This window comes from Cibotium barometz, chromosome 31 (genome assembly GCF_041138505.1).
Source record: "Cibotium barometz isolate CiBa-2024 chromosome 31, ASM4113850v1, whole genome shotgun sequence".
In the NCBI taxonomy this organism is placed as follows: domain Eukaryota; kingdom Viridiplantae; phylum Streptophyta; class Polypodiopsida; order Cyatheales; family Cibotiaceae; genus Cibotium; species Cibotium barometz.
This window is the reverse complement of record NC_141076.1, coordinates 37978296-38001543: the sequence shown is the minus strand read 5'-3', so window position 1 is coordinate 38001543 and position 23248 is coordinate 37978296.

The window sequence follows — 23248 nt, the reverse complement described above, 5'->3', positions numbered from 1 at the left end:
AGGCCTCTATGATGGGAGCATGTCATGTTGGTGGAGAACCTCACAAATCTATCTTTGTGTGGTGGAGGGACCTAATGCTCTGGGTCAGCGGGGACATCTAGCTCGCATTATGGATCAAGATCTCTTGCACCTAAGAACTCCTCTAGTGTGTGGAGTTGGAGCATGGGTATGAGTGGTTGTGTGAAAATGGTATTTTTCCCAGCCCTAAGTAGGGTTTTTCTATTTGAATTTATTTGGGAATTTTGTCTCTTACTGCTGGCCGACAACTCTCCCTAAAAGGACCAGCAGCATAAAAGCATATATATATATATATAATTTTCTTCATCATTCAACATTACACCACATCATATTTGACATCTGGATCCTACTATCAGCCTACTTGGATCCTCATCACTTCAGCATTTTTCCTATGTAGATCATCTAGGGGTAGTGCCTTCACAGCCCTCTACACCACCAGATCTGCTTTGTTCTGGTATCTCTTTACACCACTAGATCTGCCTTGTTTTGGCAGCCCTCTTGACCACATGATTTTCCCTATTTTGGTTGCCATGTTCTGGCATCCCCTATGCACCCTTGAACCCTACTCTACATTAACATTTTTAGGTTTGCATTTTTGCGATTTCTACAGTTCTATTCAGCCTTGGAGAACAACATTTACCACTACCTCTTCACCTACCGTACCATCAGCTCTGACATTTTCTGGGCTTCATGAATGGTCTATCATCACTATTTTGCTCTATCAGAGTCTCACATCTAGCTCTTGTACTAGATCACACATTATACTCATCTCTTCATTCATTCTCCTACATCATGTTCTGTTTACTCTAATCTCCCTCAGGTACTGTAGCACTTGTCACTAGAGCCTGCACCACTTCTGCTGCCCTACCTTCTAGGTGACACCCAACAAAGGGGTTCATAGAGACCCTAGAGCACCAGGTACTATCATGGGCAAGGTAGTATTTGAACTCTTCAAATCTATCTTTGAGAGTGGGGTGATTCTTGATAGGGACGATACATCTCCGGTGATCTCGATCCCTAAAAAAAGCAACCCAACTACTATAAACTAATAATTGCACTAAGATAGGGATGGTGTAGCCTGTAACAAGAGAGAAGTAGTGGGGTGTGGTTATACTCAAGAAGAGTATGACTTCATGTGGTCTCACAAAAATATATCCTTGTTCAACAAGATGGAGAGGGAAGGACATGAGCTCAATTTGGGCTCATATCGTCAACTATGTAAGTATATAATCTCGTTAGTATAACTTTTCCATTTTCCAAATTTATGCATAAATTATGTATAAATTAAATTATATTTTCTACATCTTTGTCTTTTTTATTTCAAATTATATAGATGAAACTTATGATTCTATTCATGTAGGGACCTTCAGAGGAGCCAACAATGATGTGGAAGCAAGAGGAGGTGTTGGGCCTAATGATCACAATGAGTACCTCTTACATAGGCCTTTCATTTATACATGCTTATATTTTCTATAAAAGCTATTTTTATAACTTTTGTAAACGTGCTAGCTCTTCTTAGTTTTTTCGCAACAAGAAAACTTTCAAAACTCCTAAATCATCAAGATTTTTCCAAATTTTCTAATTAGATGTTTAGAGTTTTATATTACTTGTAATGTTTCTGAATATCAATCAGTTAGAAAATCTTGAATATAGATACTGTTAGCTTTTAGTTTTCCAAATTTTATGCATAAATTGTGTATAAATTTGATTATCCTTTTTGCATGTTTGTCTTTAATGTTTAAAGTGCTTGGCTAGGTACTATGGGAAAAATGGGGACAAACTATCTTGGTCTATCTCTACTACCCGAAAACAATTGTACTAGTGTGAGTATTTATGTCGATACAAAGGGTAGTATTTATGTAAGATTCCTTCCCAGCCTCTCAAAATGTTCAGCATATTTCCCTGTAATCAATCCCCTCTTCAGAAATATAAAAGACCTTGTTTCTAACTGTTTTGACATAGAGAGAGAGAATATTCTAGAGAGAGAATATTCATATGTTGAATATTTTTAGATAGAAAAATTTCTCATATTATTAAAATGAATTCCCTTGAAACAGAAATTCAAAAAGAACTTTCCAATGTGCAATTGGAATTTATTGGAAATGGGTATAAAGGACCTTAGCCTAAGGGTCTAGATTTTCAGAAATTTTTGGATTATGGTCCAATTAAGGTTCCTATGGACCAATAGCATCAATCCATGTGTAGGGAGGAGATAAATCCAATTTGTAAAAGAAGATACCCAAAAATGAGTAAATGCTCACATAAGATGAAGAGTTGACTATGTACAAGGTTTATTAGTAAGAAACTATGAGTAATATAAAAAATATAAGATATTTTGGGTATCCAAAAATGAGTAAATTCTCACATAATATGAAGAGTTGTAAATGTACAAGGTTTATTAGTAAAAAACTATGAGCAATATTAAAAATATGAGATATTTTGGGTATAATGATTCCATTTTGACACATATGTAAGGAAGGGGAGTCCATTAAAGGAGGTGCATATTTCACATGCTTGAATGAGTTTTAAACTCAAAAATAATGTGATATTTTTATCTCTCCTCTCTCTTGAATCAAACCAAATCAAAATGGAACCAAACCGAATCAAAAAGGAACCAAACTAGATCTAAATCTAGTCTAAATTCAACCAAACTGAATCTGGAAAATTCTAGAATTCAGTTAGCTTTGGGTAGATCTTCCCTCTCCTATAAATAGAACATGAGTCCTTTGAAAAAAATAGAAGAATTTTACTATACTAGAGTTATACTGAAATAATGCTAATTTCTACTATTCTCTAAAATTCTCTCCAAATTGAAGAAATTGGAGCTTCCCTCTTTCTTCAATCCCCATTGGTGGCTCCATCAACATACTTAACCAATTGATTGGTTGGGGGCCTCTACCGTGAACAAAGAATCAAGCAATTTGTAAGGTAAATGGTGAATTTTGATCTTTTCTATAATTTCTCAATGTTTCTCTCTTCTCAACCCCTCTCAAACTTGAGAAGCTTAATTGGAATGGTTTTTGAATGCTATTGAAGTTAATTGATGAATGGTAGTAGTGAAGAGTTACATAATTTGATGAATGCTATTGAAGTTAATTGATTAATGATAGTTAAGAATTACATAAATTTCCATTTATGCTTAATTCAAATGGTTTTTTATGTAATTTCTCTCTCTCACTCAAGAAATGGTCATACTCATGACCCATTCTCAATCCAAATGAAGTTTTTCATAAAGCTTTTCCTTAATCCAAGATTAATCTATACTTGAGGCCAAATTAATGACTTTTTTCTATGCTTTTAGTTTATGTATTTCATGAATATTGATGATTCAATCCATTATAGATTATTGATCCAATTAGGGATCATTCTAATTATTTCTTAATGATAAGCTTTATCCCTTAGAAAAATTGAGATTTATCAGTCATAGCAGCGGAGCTATGGCAAAATTTTTATAAAAATTATGCATAAAATAATTTCATTCAAAGCATGAAAAGAGGACTTCCTACCATATTCTAGGAATTATCATCCTAGATTAATTAAAGATATTCATTGTGATCATAGAGAAATTGATTTTTATATTATGCATAATTGATTTTCATGCATAGAGGTATGCATAATAGATTATTATTTTAACATAAAAGTGTTACTTTTATCATAATTAGATTTCATGCATAGAGGTATGCATAAAAGATTATTATTTTAATGTAAAAGTGTTACTTTTAGCATAATTGAATTTCATGCATAGATGTATGCATAAAAGATGATTATTTTATTATAAAAGTGTTATTTTTATCATATTTGGATTTCATGCATAGAGGTATGCATAAAAGTTGTTTATTTTATTATAAAAGTATTACTTTTATCACAATTGAATTTCATGCATAGAAGTATGCATAAGAGTTGATTATTTTATTATAAAAGTGTTACTTTTATCACAATTGGATTTCATGCATAGAAGTATGCATAGGAGTTGATTATTTTATTATAAAAGTGTTACTTTTATCATATTTGGATTTCATGCATAGAAGTATGCATAGGAGTTGATTATTTTATTATAAAAGTGTTGCTTTTATCATATTTGGATTTCATGCATAGAGGTATGCATAAAAGTTGATTATTTTATTATAAAAGTGTTACTTTTATCACAATTGAATTTCATGCATAGGAGTATGCATAAGAGTTGATTTTTTTATTATAAAAGTGTTACTTTTATCATAATTGGATTTCATGCATAGAAGTATGCAAAAAAAAGATATTCTTTTTATACTAAAAGTGTGATTTTCATCATAAATGGATTTTATGCATAACTTAGATGCATAAGAGAATTTCTTTTATTCTAAAAGTGTAATTCCTACCAAATTGAATTTATGCATAGGAAGATGCATAAAAGATTGATTCAAAAGTGTCATTCTCACCTAAATTGAATTTATGCATAGGAAGATGCATAAAAGATTGAATTTTAATTCAAAAGTGTCATTTTTATTTAAAATGAATTTATGCATAGGAAGATGCATAAAAGATTGATTTTACTTCGAAAGTATTAATCTCCTTAAATGGAATTTATGCATAAATAAATGTGTAAAGAAATCTTATATCAAATATAAGAATTCTCTTGTATTCTATAAATAGATATGAGATGTGATAGGATGTGATAAGAGGTGTATAAGATGTGATAAGAGGTGATAAGATGCTTATGAAATAAGTTAGCAGGTGATAAGATGAATTAAGATGTGATAAGATGTGTATGAGATGAGGTAAGAAGTGTATGTGATAGGATAAGATGTATATGGGTTGTGATAGGGCAAGAATGGATGTGATGTAAAAGATTAGATGTGAAGGCATATGGGGTTATATGAATGGGAATGTGGAAATGGATGTATGTATGTGGATGTGGATGTGAATGTGGATGTATGGATGTAGATACGGATGTGGATGTATGTATGTATGTGGATGTAGATGTGGATGTATAGATGTGAATGGGAATGTGGATGTGGATGTGGATGTATGGATGTGTATGTATGAATGTGGATATGGATGTGGATATGAATGTGTATGTGAATTAATGTGTCGTCGATATGAGGAAATGGATGAGAATGAATACACAACACTGAATGGAATGTGGAATAAGTAATCTGGACTAAGGAGGGATAATGTGGAAAGACGAGAGTTCGATTTAGAAACTGTGACTGTTTGTAAATGACTGTTTTATGTCAAGAATGCTGGGGAATTTCTGTTTACGATAGATAAAGTAAATCCCGGATAGTAATTGTTCTATGGATAGGAATCAACGGATGTGTCTCTTAATGGGAAAAAAAGCGTTGATCCCAATGATCCAAGTGCAAGTTTCTTCCTTGATCTGACCGAGTATCTTTATAGATGCAGTCGGCGGATCAGCTTGATCAGTAATGGTCTTGACTACGTTAAAGTAAAGAGTTATCCTGGTGGAATCGCCCGTGCTTTTCGGGTGAAGGAAGTTTTTCCGAGTTCGGTTTTTGGAAAAACTGACGGGTTAGTCTCTTGTCCGGATATCCGTGGGCGAGGCCCCGAGTGTGGGACCCCTGTCCCACGCGAGAAGGGCTACTTCCGCCTGCTAGTACCCTGAATCCGTTGCTCGGTGGGAATAGAGATCTTACAGTTGGTATCAGAGCCAATTTGAAAGTTAATAAGGATAATTAAATTCTTATCTGAAATTGGTAATAAGAATTCAGAAACAGTATTTTCATAATGTATTTTCATTCCGTAAGCTTCTTTAATGAAGAAATTTTAATCAAAGAAATTGTTTTTATAGATGGAAGTTCCCCATTTATCTGGTATTCCCGACCTCACCTAGTCTCAAGATATGATTGCATTTGCCTTCGAGCATCTCATCTCTTCCGCTTCAACTCGAACAAGCCGAGCAAGACTCGCACGCCATTTCGAGGAACTATATTTTCCTAACCTAGTGGAGAGACAACAGCATAAGTGGTTTGCAGGGCTATATATCCACGCCTCTTGCAACCGGCATGCAATGCTGAGGCAGAACCTCTCATTGGCCATGATTTTGATAAAGCTGAAAATAACGCGTGGTGTCATTCTATATCATTCAAAGCCTCAAAATTTCAAACTTGCTTGCCGAGTTTATAGACTCTTTAGTCGATTTATCCCTAAGGAGAAAATAATAGCTCCCTTCGCAATTAGAGAAATTATGTAACAGGGCATGACTATGGCCCAGTACCGTCGTCTTATGCATCTCTCGAACGACGAGATTTTGAATTTTGGAGCCGAGCCACTCTATGTACTTATTGCAACTTGTATATAAATATACAAATGTTTTTTTTAATTTAAGTGATTGTTTATGGACGATCGGATAAAGAAAAATCTGTTTATCAGACATATGTCATAGATCTCCAATAAGATCAATTGAGGAGCCAATTATGTCAAAAGTTTATCAAGACGCACAAAAAGGTTGTAATTGTGTGATATAATTCATACAAATTGTTATTCAAATTGAAATTCATAAATTAGTAATTGGGTCTTCAATTGGAAGTACCGCAATTGTATGGAACCCTGACTTGCTTGAGGCCTAGACATGATGGTATTTACCTTATAGTTCGAGTATCATGACTATCCGTATATACCGAGGGTATAACTGTAGCTCTTTACCGACAGTATATAGGAGTAAATCTAAGACTTGAAATTATAAGCATTAATGCTATCCAGTTGATGAGTTCGAATGTGGTTGGTATGATTTTTAATTCTGTTTGGGAACTGATGAATTGATTTGGATTCTAATTGAAAAATGATGATCCCTGAAAATTGATTGAAATGTAATAAGCTGAGCGAAACCATAATGTGGATGATTGGGACAAGTCCCTGTAATGATAAATGATGATAATGATTTCAGCAAAATCACTATGAGACTAGTGGATTGTACTGTCAAATTGCTACTGTTAATACTTGAGACGGTAGATCAAGTTAAGGGATGACAAATTGAGAACTTGCTTAACTAAAATTCCTGTGGAGGAATGTTCAGAAGGAAATTTTTTCGGTCTAATGGACCATTATCGTGTTAAAGATATGAATGATATGAATTGTGTTAAAGATATGAATGATATGAATGATATGAAATTTTTTCGGTCTAATGGACCATTATCGTGTTAAAGATATGAATGATATGAATTGAATGAAATTGTTATGTAATGATGAGTTCTATTTAAGGGATAATTATCCCCGTATTCTGTTGGGTTGACCAGAATATAAGGAACCCCAGAATAAATTGGATCTTAAGAAAAAGAGTTGTCCTCTACTTTGCGAGATAAGGACATCTCGCACTTTTTAAGTGGGGTAGAATGTAAGATTCCCCCCCAGCCTTCGAGGTATACAGGAGTAAGAATCTCCCTTTCTGATCTTAAAATTATTCCCTCTCTAAAATAAAAGAAAGATTCTGTTTAAAAAGGAAAGACACTTTCCCCAGAATACCTTATCAGGAGCCCACCTGTTTTAAGAATTCAGAAGTGAGAACCAGTGTTTTGGATGCCAAGGTTTTGACCATCAGTTAAAAGACTGCCCGACTCCTACCATGAAAAGGGCACAGGGAAGTCTAGAACCCAAATTCAGAGACCAATTCCTTCATACCAATCTAATCAGGGTCCGTCTCTCGGACAAGATTGCTTAACTCTATTAACTAGGTCCGACCCATTGATTAGGGTCGAGATGACCAGTCAAATACTTGGCGACTTAGAGCAACAGATGCAGGCAATTCATAAAGATATAAACGCTGCCCAGGATTGACAGAGACAATATACAGATAAGAAGAGGACAATTAGAGAATTCAAAGAAGCAGTTATAGTCTTCATTTGAATACGGACCAAAAGAATTTCTTTATCTCTAAGGGAATATAAATAGTTATCCCCCAGATATTGTGGACCAAAGAAAGTAGGTGACTTAGCCTATGAACTTCTTTTATCTCTTCATCTCAAAGTTCTTAATGCCTTCTATAGAAAAATGTGCCAAACCCAAATCATGGAAAGACGGTAAAACTTCAGTGGCAAGATACCGTTGGCTTCTAAGTTACGCTAGCTCCTTCCTTTATATAAGTCGTAACTTTTACTTGTTGCTCACAGTAATCTTACTTCCATCGATCTCCCTTCTTCTTAATCTCCTTCATGGCTTGGCAACAGGAATTAGTTTTATCCATGATGATTTCTCACCTTCAAGACGCAAGCGAGTCTGTGAAGAAGGATTTTATAGAATAGTATGAGCACTCACTTTTTCCTTACTTGGGAACTTCTGTAGCTCAGACCAAATGGCGGACCTATCAAGACATAACTAGGGTAACACCCTGGGGTCAGAAGCACTTTCGTAACAATGTCCGCTTGGCCATGGTTATTGTAGCCTTGGGTTTGGGTCCTCGATACTACTGCGTCATGAGATCAAGACATCTTGGGTTTTCTGAGCGGGTCTTCTTACTGGCGTGTTTTCTTCCTCATCAGAAGATATGCCTTTACCTCGTTTTTGGCTAATGCTCACATAAGATGAAGAGTTGACTATGTACAAGGTTTATTAGTAAGAAACTATGAGTAATATCAAAAATATAAGTTATTTTGGGTATCCAAAAATGAGTAAATGCTTACATAAGATGAAGAGTTGAAAATGTACAAGGTTTATTAGTAAAAAACTATGAGCAATATTAAAAATATGAGATATTTTGGGTATCCAAAAATGAGTAAATGCTCACATAAGATGAAGAGTTGAAAATGTACAAGGTTTATTAGTAAAAAACTATGAGCAATATTAAAAATATGAGATATTTTGGGTATAATGATTCCATTTTGACACATATGTAAGGAAGGGGAGTCCATTAAAGGAGGTGCATATTTCACATACTTGAATGAGTTTTAAACTAAAAAATAATGTGATATTTTTATCTCTCCTCTCTCTTGAATCAAACCAAATCAAAATGGAACCAAACCGAATCAAAAAGGAACCAAACTAGATCTAAATCTAGTCTAAATTCAACCAAACTGAATCTGAAAAATTCTAGAATTCAGTTAGCTTTGGTTAGAGCTTCCCTCTCCTATAAATAGAACATGAGTCCTTTGAAAAAAATAGAAGAATTTTACTATACTAGAGTTATGCTGAAATATTGCTAATTTCTACTATTCTCTAAAATTCTCTCCAAATTGAAGAAATTGGAGCTTCCCTCTTTCTTCAATCCCCATTGGTGGCTCCATCAACATACTTAACCAATTGATTGGTTGGGGGCCTCTACCGTGAACAAAGAATCGAGCAATTTGTAAGGTAAATGGTGAATTTTGATCTTCTCTTTAATTTCTCAATGTTTCTCTCTTCTCAACCCCTCTCAATCTTGAGAAGCTTAGTTGGAATGGTTTTTGAATGCTATTGAAGTTAATTGATGAATGGTAGTAGTGAAGAGTTACATAATTTGATAAATGCTATTGAAGTTAATTAATTAATGATAGTTAAGAATTACATAAATTTCCATTTATGCTTAATTCAAATGGTTTTTTATGTAATTTCTCTCTCTCACTCAATAAATGGTCATACTCATGACCCATTCTCAATCCAAATGAAGTTTTTCATAAAGCTTTTCCTTAATCCAAGATTAATCTATACTTGAGGCCAAATTAATGACTTTTTTCTATGCTTTTAGTTTATGTATTTCATGAATATTGATGATTCAATCCATTATAGATTATTGATCCAATTAGGGATCATTCTAATTATTTCTTAATGATAAGCTTTATCCCTTAGAAAAATTGAGATTTATCAGTCATAGCAGCGGAGCTATGGCAAAATTTTTATAAAAATTACGCATAAAATAATTTCATTCAAAGCATGAAAAGAGGACTTCCTACCATATTCTAGGAATTATCATCCTAGATTAATTGAAGATATTCATTGTAATCATAGAGAAATTGATTTTTATATTATGCATAATTGATTTTCATGCATAGAGGTATGCATAATAGATTATTATTTTAACATAAAAGTGTTACTTTTGTCATAATTAGATTTCATGCATAGAGGTATGCATAAAAGATTATTTTTTTAATGTAAAAGTGTTACTTTTAGCATAATTGAATTTCATGCATAGATGTATACATAAAAGATGATTATTTTATTATAAAAGTGTTATTTTTATCATATTTGGATTTCATGCATAGAGGTATGCATAAAAGTTGATTATTTTATTATAAAAGTGTTACTTTTATCACAATTGAATTTCATGCATAGAAGTATGCATGAGTTGATTATTTTATTATAAAAGTGTTACTTTTATCATATTTGGATTTCATGCATAAGGGTATACATAAAAGTTGATTATTTTATTATAAAAGTGTTACTTTTATCACAATTAAATTTCATGCATAGAAGTATGCATAAGAGTTGATTATTTTATTATAAAAGTGTTACTTTTATCATATTTGCATTTTATGCATAGAGGTATGCATAAAAGTTAATTATTTTATTATAAAAGTGTTACTTTTATCACAATTGAATTTCATGCATAGAAGTATGCATAAGAGTTGATTATTTTATTATAAAAGTGTTACTTTTATCATATTTGGATTTCATGCATAGAGGTATGCATAAAAGTTGATTATTTTATTATAAAAGTGTTACTTTTATCACAATTGAATTTCATGCATAGAAGTATGCATAAGAGTTGATTATTTTATTATAAAAGTGTTACTTTTATCATAATTGGATTTCATGCATAGAAGTATGCAAAAAAAAAGATATTCTTTTTATACTAAAAGTGTGATTTTCATCATAAATGGATTTTATGCATAGCTTAGATGCATAAGAGAAATTCTTTTATTCTAAAAGTGTAATTGTTACCAAATTGAATTTATGCATAGGAAGATGCATAAAAGATTGATTCAAAAGTGTCATTCTCATCTAAATTGAATTTATGCATAGGAAGATGCATAAAAGATTGAATTTTAATTCAAAAGTGTCATTTTCATTTAAAATGAATTTATGCATAGGAAGATGCATAAAAGATTGATTTTACTTCGAAAGTATTAATCTCCTTAAATGGAATTTATGCATAAATAAATGTGTAAAGAAATCTTATATCAAATATAAGAATTCTCTTGTATTCTATAAATAGATATGAGATGTGATAGGATGTGATAAGAGGTGTATAAGATGTGATAAGAGGTGATAAGATGCTTATGAAATAAGTTAGCAGGTGATAAGATGAATTAAGATGTGATAAGATGTGTATGAGATGAGGTAAGAAGTGTATGTGATAGGATAAGATGTATATGGGTTGTGATAGGGCAAGAATGGATGTGATATAAAAGATTAGATGTGAAGGCATATGGGGTTATATGAATGGGAATGTGGAAATGGATGTATGTATGTGGATGTGGATGTGAATGTGGATGTATGGATGTAGATACGGATGTGGATGTATGTATGTATGTGGATGTAGATGTGGATGTATAGATGTGAATGGGAATGTGGATGTGGATGTATGAATGTGGATGTGGATGTGGATGTGGATGTATGGATGTGTATGTATGAATGTGGATATGGATGTGGATGTGAATGTGTATGTGAATTAATGTGTCGTCGATATGAGGAAATGGATGAGAATGAGTACACAACACTGAATGGAATGTGGAATAAGTAATGTGGACTAAGGAGGGATAATGTGGAAAGACGAGAGTTCGATTTAGAAACTGTATTTTGTGACTGTTTGTAAATGACTGTTTTATGTCAAGAATGCTGGGGAAGCATTTTGACCGTCTTGTGGATTAAGGTCACGAAGACCTAACTGTTAAAGTTACAATTGCTGACGGAGAGTCAATGGAGAACATCTCGTGTAGCAAGGTCGACCGAGGTCTTGACCAGCCTCGGTTCGATTTAAATGGTGAGCTTCCGGTACGGTGGATGAGGGACCAAGGAAGCGGCCTATATTGAGTGAAGCGCTAGGTCACCTGCGAAGGATCCTAGAGGGTGCTGACCATACGGTGCTCGGGCTCTGGGTCACCGAAGATACCCACACGTGTATCGTGGAAGATATTGGAACAAGGAGTAAGAGTTGTTTTCCGAAACCGGGCATGGATCTGGTTGATTGACCTTGCTGGTCCTAAACGGATGAGTCCATGGCTCTTTTATATGTATCTGTGGGTTGATCTTACTGATCTTCCACGGAGATTCCATTCTATTATATGAATATATTGCCGGTTACTATGAGCTAAGAACTATGGAAAAGGCCCCTGAGTGAACAGATGGTGAGCGTTCTCGTTGCCAATGATGCCATAAGTATACCGATGGGAAATAAGGATTCAACCAGAGACTTTGAGGATTGTCATCAGTGACATAATGGTTTCATTAAAGGATTGTTTTAAAGTTAGCTGATGCTAAGAAAAAGGCAATTTCATATTGGGTGTGTAAGTGGTGTGACTAGTTTTATGTTTGCATGAACTTCCGGCTAGGGGGCCTTGGAACTCTTTTCCTTGGTACCCGGGACAAAACCTAACCAAATTCTTAATTGGATCCCATCACTACAGTGGTTGGTGGTGGGCAGTTGGCTAACCCATGGGATTAGATGGGGTTAGGCTACACTGATGGATCCGTAAATCGAGACTCAATTTTTGTTTACGATAGATAAAGTAAATCCCGGATAGTAATTGTTCTATGGATAGGAATCAACGGCTGTGCCTCTTAATGGGAAAAAAAGCATTGATCCTAATGATCCAAGTGCAAGTTTCTTCCTTGATCTGACCGAGTATCTTTATAGGTGCAATCGACGGATCAGCTTGATCAGTAATGGTCTTGACTACGTTAGAGTAAAGAGTTATCTTGGTAGAATCGCCCGTGCTTTCCGGGTGAAGGAAGTTTTTCGGAGTTCAGTTTTTGGAAAAATCGACGGATTAGTCTCTTGCCTGGATATCCGTGGGCGAGGCCCCGAGTGTGGGACCCTTGTCCCGCGCGAGAAGTGCTACTTCCGCTGCTAGTACCCCGAATCCGTTGCTCGGTGGGAATAGGGATCTTACAATTTACATTGGTAAAAAAGTTATCCCAATGTGTCGATAAAAAAGTTGATGTGCTCGATTTTTATATTGATGTTTTGATAAGAGGTAACGTCCGTAAAAACATCAATGCCCTTGATACATATATTGACATTCTGATCAAGGGTAGCATTAGTATATTTGTCGATAAAGATATTGATAGGTTTTTTCCCGTTCAAGTAGAAGGCATCAAGGTGTGGTCAACATGCTCAACTTGGATGGAAATAAGGCATGGCATGTAAGGTTTATGGACTTGTGTGATGCACAGATGGAGACACTCTAGTTGTGGACGAGCATCAAGGTGTAGCTAAGGCATCTCCTATGGGCCAGCTAAAGTATGGAAGTAATGGCCCGGCATTTTGGTCCGTGTGAACACCTCTTATGGCGAACCAAACCATTTAAGGTTTTTTTTATCAAAAGCTAAGGATTAGGTTGTTGTGGGTGTAGGCCTTACGATGCCTAAGTGATGTGTGTGGAAGATGACTTGAAGACTTTGCATGGTAGACGGCTACAGAGAGCTTGACCATGAAGGAAAGGAGGGGCACGTGTTTCAAAATGTTGGAAGCCAAAGAGATGAAAGCTTGGGAATTGTGGGGTGGGCTGCGAGCAAAAAATGGAGAGGCAAAAATGTGAAGTGGGTGCCTTTGCTGTGACTGGAGCATTGTTTTTTCTCTAAAGTCGATAGTTTGGGGCCTTGTCTATAACACTGTGAGGCGGCTTCTGTTGAAGCCGGGAATAGAAGACGAGAGGGTGTTCTTTTGTGATATGGTCATCTGCAAAGTTGGCCGGGAGACTCCCTTCTCGATGCTAGAGCCTTGGAGCTATGGACACGTCTATTGTTGTTGTCGCTTAAAGTGGGGAAGGCTCGACTGCTTGAGGTCATGATGTTGTTGAGGGCGTGATGCTGTTGCCAGTGTACCAGTGCCAAAACACTCACAAGCAGGCTGTTTGCAATTAACTTTTTGGGGTGTTTATTAAAAGGGATGTCATGCTACAAGGTGCTCTTTCTCTAAGGTCGGTTGCTGGTTTGCTGGAGTGCTCAAAAAAGGTGGCAGTTTTGAAGGCAGTAGCTGCTCCTTTTCTTCTTTGAGAGAGACTATCCGCTCGTCTTCTGGTTTGCGACATCTTGGTTGTCGCCTTTGTGGTTATACGTAGTGGTTTGAGATCACAAAGTGTAAGGTACAAGGAGCATAAAGTTGATGGCATTGTTTTGATGTACATGTGATTTGCCTAGAGGATTGTTTGCTTGAATATCAGACTCTGAAAACACTACTTCTAGTCATGACCCTATTGATAACTATCCTCTCACTTCATGTAAAAAGCCAATGCAAGTCTAATGAAATCTGGGGTAATGGCAACATTGTCTTCCTATGTTGTTCTCTGTCATAATGAAAGTGTATCCCCTTGAGTTTTTTTGGTGTCCTTGTGGCTGGGTTTGTGAGGATGGTGATATGTTTCCAAGCTGAGGTATGAGGATGCTTGGTTTTCTTATCTTTATTTGTTGATAGTATAGATATTGTGCACAACTATCTTCAATTTATGCACTTTGTGGAGGCCTTGGAGTGAGTGTGGCAGATGCAAGTTGTTAGGCATGGATGTGATAGTTATGTTAGGGCTATACATTATGCACTTTAGTGAGAAGACAAGTCTATGAATAGGAAGGCATAGTGTGGGAAGCTTAGGGCAGAAGAGGTAATGCATGATAAGAGAGGTCTTTTGTTGCAAACAGGTTGATTCATTCAGGGATGCCACAAGAAGTGATGATGAAGAAGATGTAGACACCGCGAGGGGGGATAGCATGGATTCCTCCACTTGCACGACATCTAAGGATACAATGGGGAGTTTCGGATCCAAAGTTTCAGGAGAAACATCATCCCAAAGTAGTAATGATATGCTGATTGAACATGATTCTAAGGATCTTGATGAGCTAAGTGGTTTGTTTGAAGCTTTTACTAGGAAAGAGAAAGAAGATGTGGTTGGTGATGTATACCTAGAAAGGAGGGATGTCAGTGTTGAATCTATGTGCGATAGCCGATTTGTAAGTGGATGCATGGGTTTTGAAGAAGAGTTAATGGCTTGTTTGATGAGGATGGTAATAGCAGCAATGGTGGTGAGTCCATATTTGGAATGGGATGTAGTGTAGAGGTAGGGCTAGGGGAGCCTTGTGTATGTTTGTAGGAAGAGATGCCCATGGAGATGGAAAGCCAAGTGATGTTGTTAGATTGCTCATCAGGGAGTGGTAACCATGTGCCATGTGAGAAAGTTGGAGAGGAGATGCATCTTAAAGCTATGTACATGGATTTGTACACATGTTATGAGGATGTTGATATAGGTGTTCCAAGTTACCAAGACACAAATGAGGAGTTTGACACAATTTTTATGATTCTTTGCAGTTATATGTGGAGGACATGGTGAATTAGTTTTTCTCAAGATCTCAGGTGCACATGGATTTTGGTGTGAAGGATAGATATGAAAAGCCTATTAGTGTTATGTAAGGTGATATGGACTTGAGAGACAACGTGGATGCTTATAATACTAATTGGAGGGAAAATGCAATGTTGTAGACGATGTGGTGGTGGTAAGCATGCGTGATGATTGGGACATTGATGATTTCAATGAGAATAAGCTAGAAGTGGAGGTTGATCTAGAAGTACAAGTGAATGTGCAGCATGCATGTACCATGACTCCTATGTGAAGGAGCAAGTCTAATAGCCTGCCTTTGGTGGCTACTCTAACCCTAATTTAGGAAGAGTACCCTGATTAAGGAAGATGACCCGAGCCTATGTGGATCAAAGTAGAACACTCTGTGGGAGGGACAACACTAATCTTCTCGTAATGATTGACTTGGGGAAAGTAACAACTTGTTGTGGTATGAGACTTGGGTGAAACTAAAAAAACAGAGTTAGAGCCCACATTAGAAAAAGTTAAAAGTGGGAATATGGGAACTATAGAATCTTTTGGTAGTTTGAAAGTTAATGTTTCCACCAAAAATAATCCTTGGCCATGTAATGTTTTTATCATGCCTATAGGTGCCTTAGAAGAAGAAATGTTGCTTGGGAAAATTTGGATCTCTACTATGAATTGTAAAGTCAATTAGGAGAGCAAAGGACTGCCCACTTGTCATCTAAGGGGGCTGAGATATATATTGCCCCTATGGAATGCCACAAAGCCCAACCACAATCTCAAATCTAAGCAACTGTCACCCAAGATGTTACTATGTCTTCTTGCACCTAAAGCACTACTAATACCTTAGAATAAAAAAAGGCTTGAATCCCATCCCATAGGGAAATTTTAGGAGCCAACAACCTCATGTTCAGCACTATTGGGTTCCCAAAAAAATATTAAAAGAACATGGATACTATGAAGGAAATAAAAGAATATGGCTACCCAAGTCATGAAATCATGTGCAAAAACCATTTTTGAAAGAACCTCGTAGAGCAAGCAACAATCACCCCAACCACCATGACCAAACCTGCTCAAAAAAGTGGTAAGAGAGATAGGAGGCAAAGCTGGGTCATGCTAGCCAAGCACACCACTCTACCATGTCAAGTAACAAAGCAGGTATGTGTGCCTAAGACAAGACTAAGTCCTAAGCTAAGTCAACCCACAAGGTCGAGACTAAGTGGGTGTTAACCCATTCCTAGGGTTAACAAGATCTACTGCCATTATCTTACATCAAGGAGTCAAGGTGGACACACCAAAAGGTCATACATTCAAGATATGAAGTAATGGTGTCCAAAACTACAGCTTGGATGGGTGCCCATAATGGTGTGATATAGTATTTATGGCGATTCGTGCTTCAAGAGTATGTGGTAGTAAGTTAGGATGAAGTCCTAAGTGATGTACTTCATGGACATATTATGATAGTAGTCATTGAAATAGCATTAGGCCTCTTATGAACCTAAAGTTCCTGGCCGGTCACAGTTTAAGTGAGTGTGAACACTTATGGCCATGTATATAAGTGAATTTCTCTCATAATACAACATATTCTCCCATTGTGCAATTGAGTCTTGCTCTTGGTAATCCTCTTGTTAATATCTCTCCCTATTACATGCTAGTGAGTGTGTGTTAATGAACTGAGGTGAGTCCTCTTGTTAATATCTCTCCCTAATACATGCTAGCGAGTGTGTGTTAATGAACTGAGGAGAGACGAGTACCTATAGTGCAACGTGGCAGTGTGACAAACACTAGTGGGAGACATAGTGGAATTGCTTCTCATGATGTTGTAGAGCTTGGAGAACTCAAGGGTTATGAGCTCAGCCATTGGAAAGATCCTACGACAGTTACAGTTCACCAGGTAATCTCTTGTTGGATATGTTTCAAGAGGGGTTAGGGTGAGCCATAATAGCTAGAATGGAGAACCACTAAAAATGAAGTCAATAACCATTAAAAATGCAATTGGGAAGCCACAAGAATCTAAGAAAAATCCATAAGAACCCCGACACCATGGTGCAGATATTAGAGAAGATATCCCTCCCTCATTTCTCTCATATTCAAAGAGGATGGGGTAGAGATTTCTGGAGTCGTGGGCCGAGATACTTCTTCATCCGAGCAGATCAAATTGGGAACCTCACCACCGACCTTAAGCGGATTCGTTGGATTGAAAAGTTGAAGATGATCCGTTTATTTTGGTTCGTCGGTACCCCCAGGGCCGACACCTCTGTGACTATAGATGGGGTTCGCATACCTCAGGATTGCTGGGTGTATGACAAAGTGATGCAGGTCTTACCTGTTTGCTGATAGAGTAGCTGTGTTGGGATCTACCCCAATCCAGAGTCTACCACCCTTACCATCAGTTTTTAGAGTCTTAGAAACTACAGTGAAACCCCCATATTTTACCTATGTGGACCGCTCTACCCTTATGTCATAGTCAAGCCTAGGAATTTCCCTTGATAGCAAATAAGGCTAATTATATTAGTCTCAGATCTTTGTAATAAAACTTGTTCTTGTAAATATTTGGAAATAAAATAATTTCAATGTTTTACTCTCCAAAAATAAGCGTTGTGCAAATATGAATCTTGCAATCTTAAAAATTGTTTTTACAATGTTGGCCAGGACGATCACCCTCCACTTCCCAATGCACTTTACACTGAAACCCAGGAGAAGAAGCTCCTGCTCAAGCAAATGCAACCTCCCTCCTTTAAAGGAGAAGGTTCAAAGGTTGAGAAGGATGCTAAAGTCTGGATTGAGGTGATGGATGATTATTTCTCTGCCACCACCGGTACTGGAGTAGCAAATCAGTCTATGCTTGCACGGTTTCGCCTCGTCAGAGATGCTAAGCTCTGGTGGAAACAGTGGTGCTGTGACAAGAAGGTCACCGAGCATTCTCAAACGTGGGAAGACATCAAGCAGGCAGTGAAGGAAAGATATCTTTCCCCATCCCATGAATCCATAAAGATGAATGAGTTTTTTAGTCTTAGGCAGTGCAGTTCAACTCTTCAGGACTACTATTCCAAATTTATCACCCTTCGGAAGTATGCCCCAGCTATGACTTCTTCCTAGCAAGTGGCTCATTTTTGCCAAGGGCTAAATGAACCCTTAGATTACCGCCTTGAAGCAATGAGGCCAAGCACATTATAGGATGCTCTCATACGAGTAAAGCCCCTTGTGAAAGAAATGAAGGCTAACAAACCGAAGAATCAAAAGAGATCTTACCCTGAGGCAAATCTTAAAGATCAACCCTACAAGAAACCTCAACAAAATTTCCCCTACTACAACAGAGGGCGACAAGGTAACTCTTCTGTCCCCCACTCGTATGCTGCTTCTTCCAGAGAAGGCCCTCTGTGTTTTGAGTGCAATGAGCCAGGACACTTTAGAGCCAACTGTCCCAAGATGGCAACATCATTTCCCCAAGGTAGCAGAGGAAATCAAGGCTGTGGAACCCCTATCCACCACAAGGTGCAAGAGGCAGTGGCTGTGCCAAAGGCCGTGGAGGAGCAGTTGCTAGGACTGCCTGTGTTATAAGTGAAGAACCGACCTTGGAAACGGTTGAAGAAGAGTGCGCCACCGTCCATGCGGCAGTAGAACACCAAGGTCCGAATAAACAATTTGGTGTAATCCAAATCCTCACCACTTATCACGGTAAGCCATTTGAGCTTTTGATTGATTGTGGCAGTACCCATTCATTCCTTTCTCCTAGGTGTTTGCAAAAATTAAACTTGGGTCAAAAAACAACTAGAAAAATGATCGTAGAGTTAGCCAGTGGTAAAGAAGTAGTATCTCGCCACTCTATAGGGAACCTTGATTTTGAGCTAGGTAATGAGCAAACTCATGGCCACTTTAGAGTCTTGCCACTAGGAATTTATGATGGAATCCTTGGGATGGATTGGTTAATTGCAAACAAAGCTAGCATTCATTGTAACCAGGGGAGTATCACTTTTGAAAATGAGCATAGCCAAGTAATATCTGTTCAGGGGATCATAGGAAAACCTAAATCTAGGGTAGTCAAGGCAAAACATCTTCTCAAGGGAACACGTAAGGGTCAACAAGTTTTCTTAGTCAAACTCAACAAAGTCATTGAAACTAGTATGGAGACAGAACCCTCTTGGCTCCAAGAATTCTCTGACATCTTCCCTGACGAGCTTACAGGGTTACTGCCTCCTCGAGAAGTCGATCATGAAATCGAGGTGATCCCTGGAGCTCAACCCGTCTCAAAAACTTCCTATAAAATGTCCCTTCTTGAAGCCATTGAACTTAAGGAGCAAACAAAGCTAGCAACTTTCCCAACTCATTGAACAAGGATTTGTACGCCCCAGTAGCTCTCCTTGGGAAGCACCTATTCTTTTCCAAAAAAAGAAGGACGGAACTCTCCGCCTCTGCATAGATTATCGAGGGCTAAATCAAGTCACTGTCAAGAATAAGTATCTTATCCCTCGCATCGACGAACTTCTTGACAGGCTTCATGGGGCCAAAGTCTTCTCAAAAATAGATTTGAGGTCTGGTTACTATCAGATCAAAGTCAAGGAAGCAGAAAGCTTCCTGATTTCTCCAAAGAATTTGAAGTGGTTACCGATGCTAGTAGTCTAGCACTTGGTGGTGTCTTAGGCCAAGAAGGAAGACTAGTCGCTTATACTTCCCGCAAGCTGAAGTAAATTATGCCACCCATGATTTGGAACTCTTAGCAGTTGTTCATTGCCTCAAATTATGGAGACATTATCTCTTGGGGGGCAAATTCCAGCTTGTAACTGACCACAAAAGTCTAAAGTGGATCTTCACCCAGCCTAACCTCAACATGTGGCAAAGGAGATGGATTGAAATTTTACAAGAATATGACTTCGAGATCAAATTATGCCCTGGGAAAGATAATGTGGTAGCAGATGCACTTAGCCGCAAATCTTTCTTGAGTGCAATTTTAATGCCAAATAATCCCATACTGGTCAAGGTGGAAGAAGTCTCATCTCATGATCCAGATTATCAGAAGGGGGACATTCTCAGAGAAAGAGAAGAATCTAATCAAGGGATACTCCACTCATGAAGGAAGCCTCTACTTCAATCAAAGGCTATGTATCCCTAAGGATCCTGCTTTAAAGAATCTAATCCTCCATGAAGCTCATGATAGTCCTGTTGGCAGGACACCCAGGCTATGCAAAAACATTAAATGCCATAAGAAGGAGCTTTCATTGGGCAGGCTTGAAAAATGATGTGCTTCGGTACTTGAAGCAATGCCTCTCATGCCAAAGGATCAAAGCTAAAAGGGTCAAGATGCCTGGAAAACTTCAACCCTTAGATATTCCCCAAATGAAGTGGGAGTGCATTAGTATGGATTTTGTCACAAGTCTCCCCACTGTTCAAGGAGGATATGACTCCATTCTAGTAGTAGTGGACTTACTTACCAAAGTAGCTCACCTTATACCAGCAAAGAGGACCTTCAAAGCTTCTGATGTTGCTCGAATATTCATCAAGGAAGAAGTCAAACTTCATGGTCTCCCAAAAAGGATAGTAAGTGATCGGGATTCTGACTTCACTTCAAAAATCTGGCAGTCTTTATTTCAAGCCCTCGGAACTTAGCTTTGCTTTAGCACAGCTTATCATCCAGAGACCGATGGGCAGACTGAGAGACTCAAACAAGTAATTGAAGACATTCTCAGAGCATACTGTGGACGGGAACCAAGAAGGTGAATTCAATACCTTCCTCTGGTAGAATTTGCCTACAATGCATCTTATCATCAAAGCATAGGAATGTCACCATTTAAAGCACTCTATGGGCAAGAATGCTTGAATCCTCTAAATTTCTCTGATCCAACCATAAGAGTTGAGGCATCTAGGAAAATGCTCGAAGAAATGGAGGAACAAACCAAGGCAATCCAAAAGGATATTAAAGCTGCCCAAGATCGACAAAAGCATTATGCTGACAACAAGAGGTCTGAAAGGATCTTCAAGGAAGGAGACAGAGTTCTTCTACGAGTGCGACCCAAACGAAGTTCTCTATCACTTGGGAAATATAAGAAGCTCAGCCCTAGGTATTGTGGTCCCTATACAGTTATCAAGTGTCTAGGTAAAAGTGCCTATAAACTCCAACTCCCAGCCCATATCAAAGTCCATAATGTATTTCATGCAAGTTTGTTAACACCATATGTCCCCAGTCTCGATCATATTCTTGATGATGAACAAGTTGTAATCCCTACTCAAGGAGTCCTTGAATTACAGCCCAGTAGCATCATAGATTCTAGGGAAAGGCAACTCCGAAATAGAACTCTTGTAGAACATCTAGTACAGTGGAAAGATTACCCTGAAGAGGATGCAACTTGGGAAGATGAAGCTACACTCTTAAAGGATTATCCCCAATTCATTCCCCAATTCATGACGAGATGAGGACATCTCGATTTCTTTAAGGGGGGAAGGATGTAACATACCCATCTTCAATAATAAAGAAATGTCCATGTAATTATGAGTTTTTATGGTATAAAAATCAATGATTTTATTATTTGAGTCCTTTCTACTTATAATCTTAAAATTTTGAGCCCAAATTTAGAATCTACGTGCGATTTTACCCTAATATAGGATTTTACAGCATCCAAAACGGACACCGGATCAAGCCTATACGCAAATTTCAGTCATTTTAGTTAAAAACGACGATCTTTAAACCTTAATAAATGCACGACCGGGCGTCCGATTGACAAATGGTCTGAACCCCTACGACCAGGAGAACCTCCTGGATAAAAAAAAAATTCGCCCCTTGGGGCGGTTCGGCACACAAATCGAGGCGGGCACCCCAAATTTGGGTACTCACCCCAAAATTTGGTCCGTACACACTTACTAGGATGCCCGTATGATGGTTGCCCAAGAACCAAAGGACGGCCACCCACTGTATGGTCCACATGTACCCCTACATGGACACCCATGCTGCCCCAGACTAGATAAGGTACATGCGTACCACTCCTTTCCCGGACAACCGACACCGTACCTTTCCCCCAGACCCATGCAAGCCACTAATCCATAGCCTTTGAAGGTACACCCTCCTTTCATCCTTGCTTTGTGCAGCGCCGTATCCATACCCCTCAGCTATATAAACCCCCAGGGTGCTCCACAGGCAGCACGCAGTTCTGTGTAGCGTATGCCCTGTTGTACCGCTGTCCGTACCGCCGTCTGTCCCAACGCAGCGTACTTGCTGTCGTACAGCCGCACCTTGTAGCCGCCTCTCTCACACCCCCTCATTTGCCTCTTTTCAGATAGGCCAATTTTCCTCCATTCCCCTCTTGCTAGGAGGCAGTGTCCTTAACTCTTCTCCCCCCTCTTGCTAGGAGGGAGTGTCCTTAACTCTTCTCCCCCCCTCCCCCTCGTGTGAATAGACTTACAGCAGCCCTCTCATCCCTCCTCCACGTTTTTACCCTTAAGGACATCTCACAATCCCCCCCATTTGCATAGACTTTAATAAGGGTTTTTTGCCTTTAGAAAGGGTTCGTGCGTCATACTCTTTTGCTCATACGGTGAGCAAACAAACTCAGAATTCAGATCCGACAGAAGTGTTTCGATCGCAGCAGCGAGCTCTATAAGGTGACGTATAATATGGCCTCTTTTCAAGGATGTCAAAATATTACCTCAAGAGGAGCGCGCAATAACGAGATTAGGGAAGCTGCTCCCAATGCGGCACCAGCCCTCCCTTTTCAAGCTCCTCAAGGAAATGGTGGCCAGGTTAGCTTGGTTAAATTTTTTAAAGAAGAGATTTTCCTTAAATTAGTGTTACTGAATGGTATCTTTTC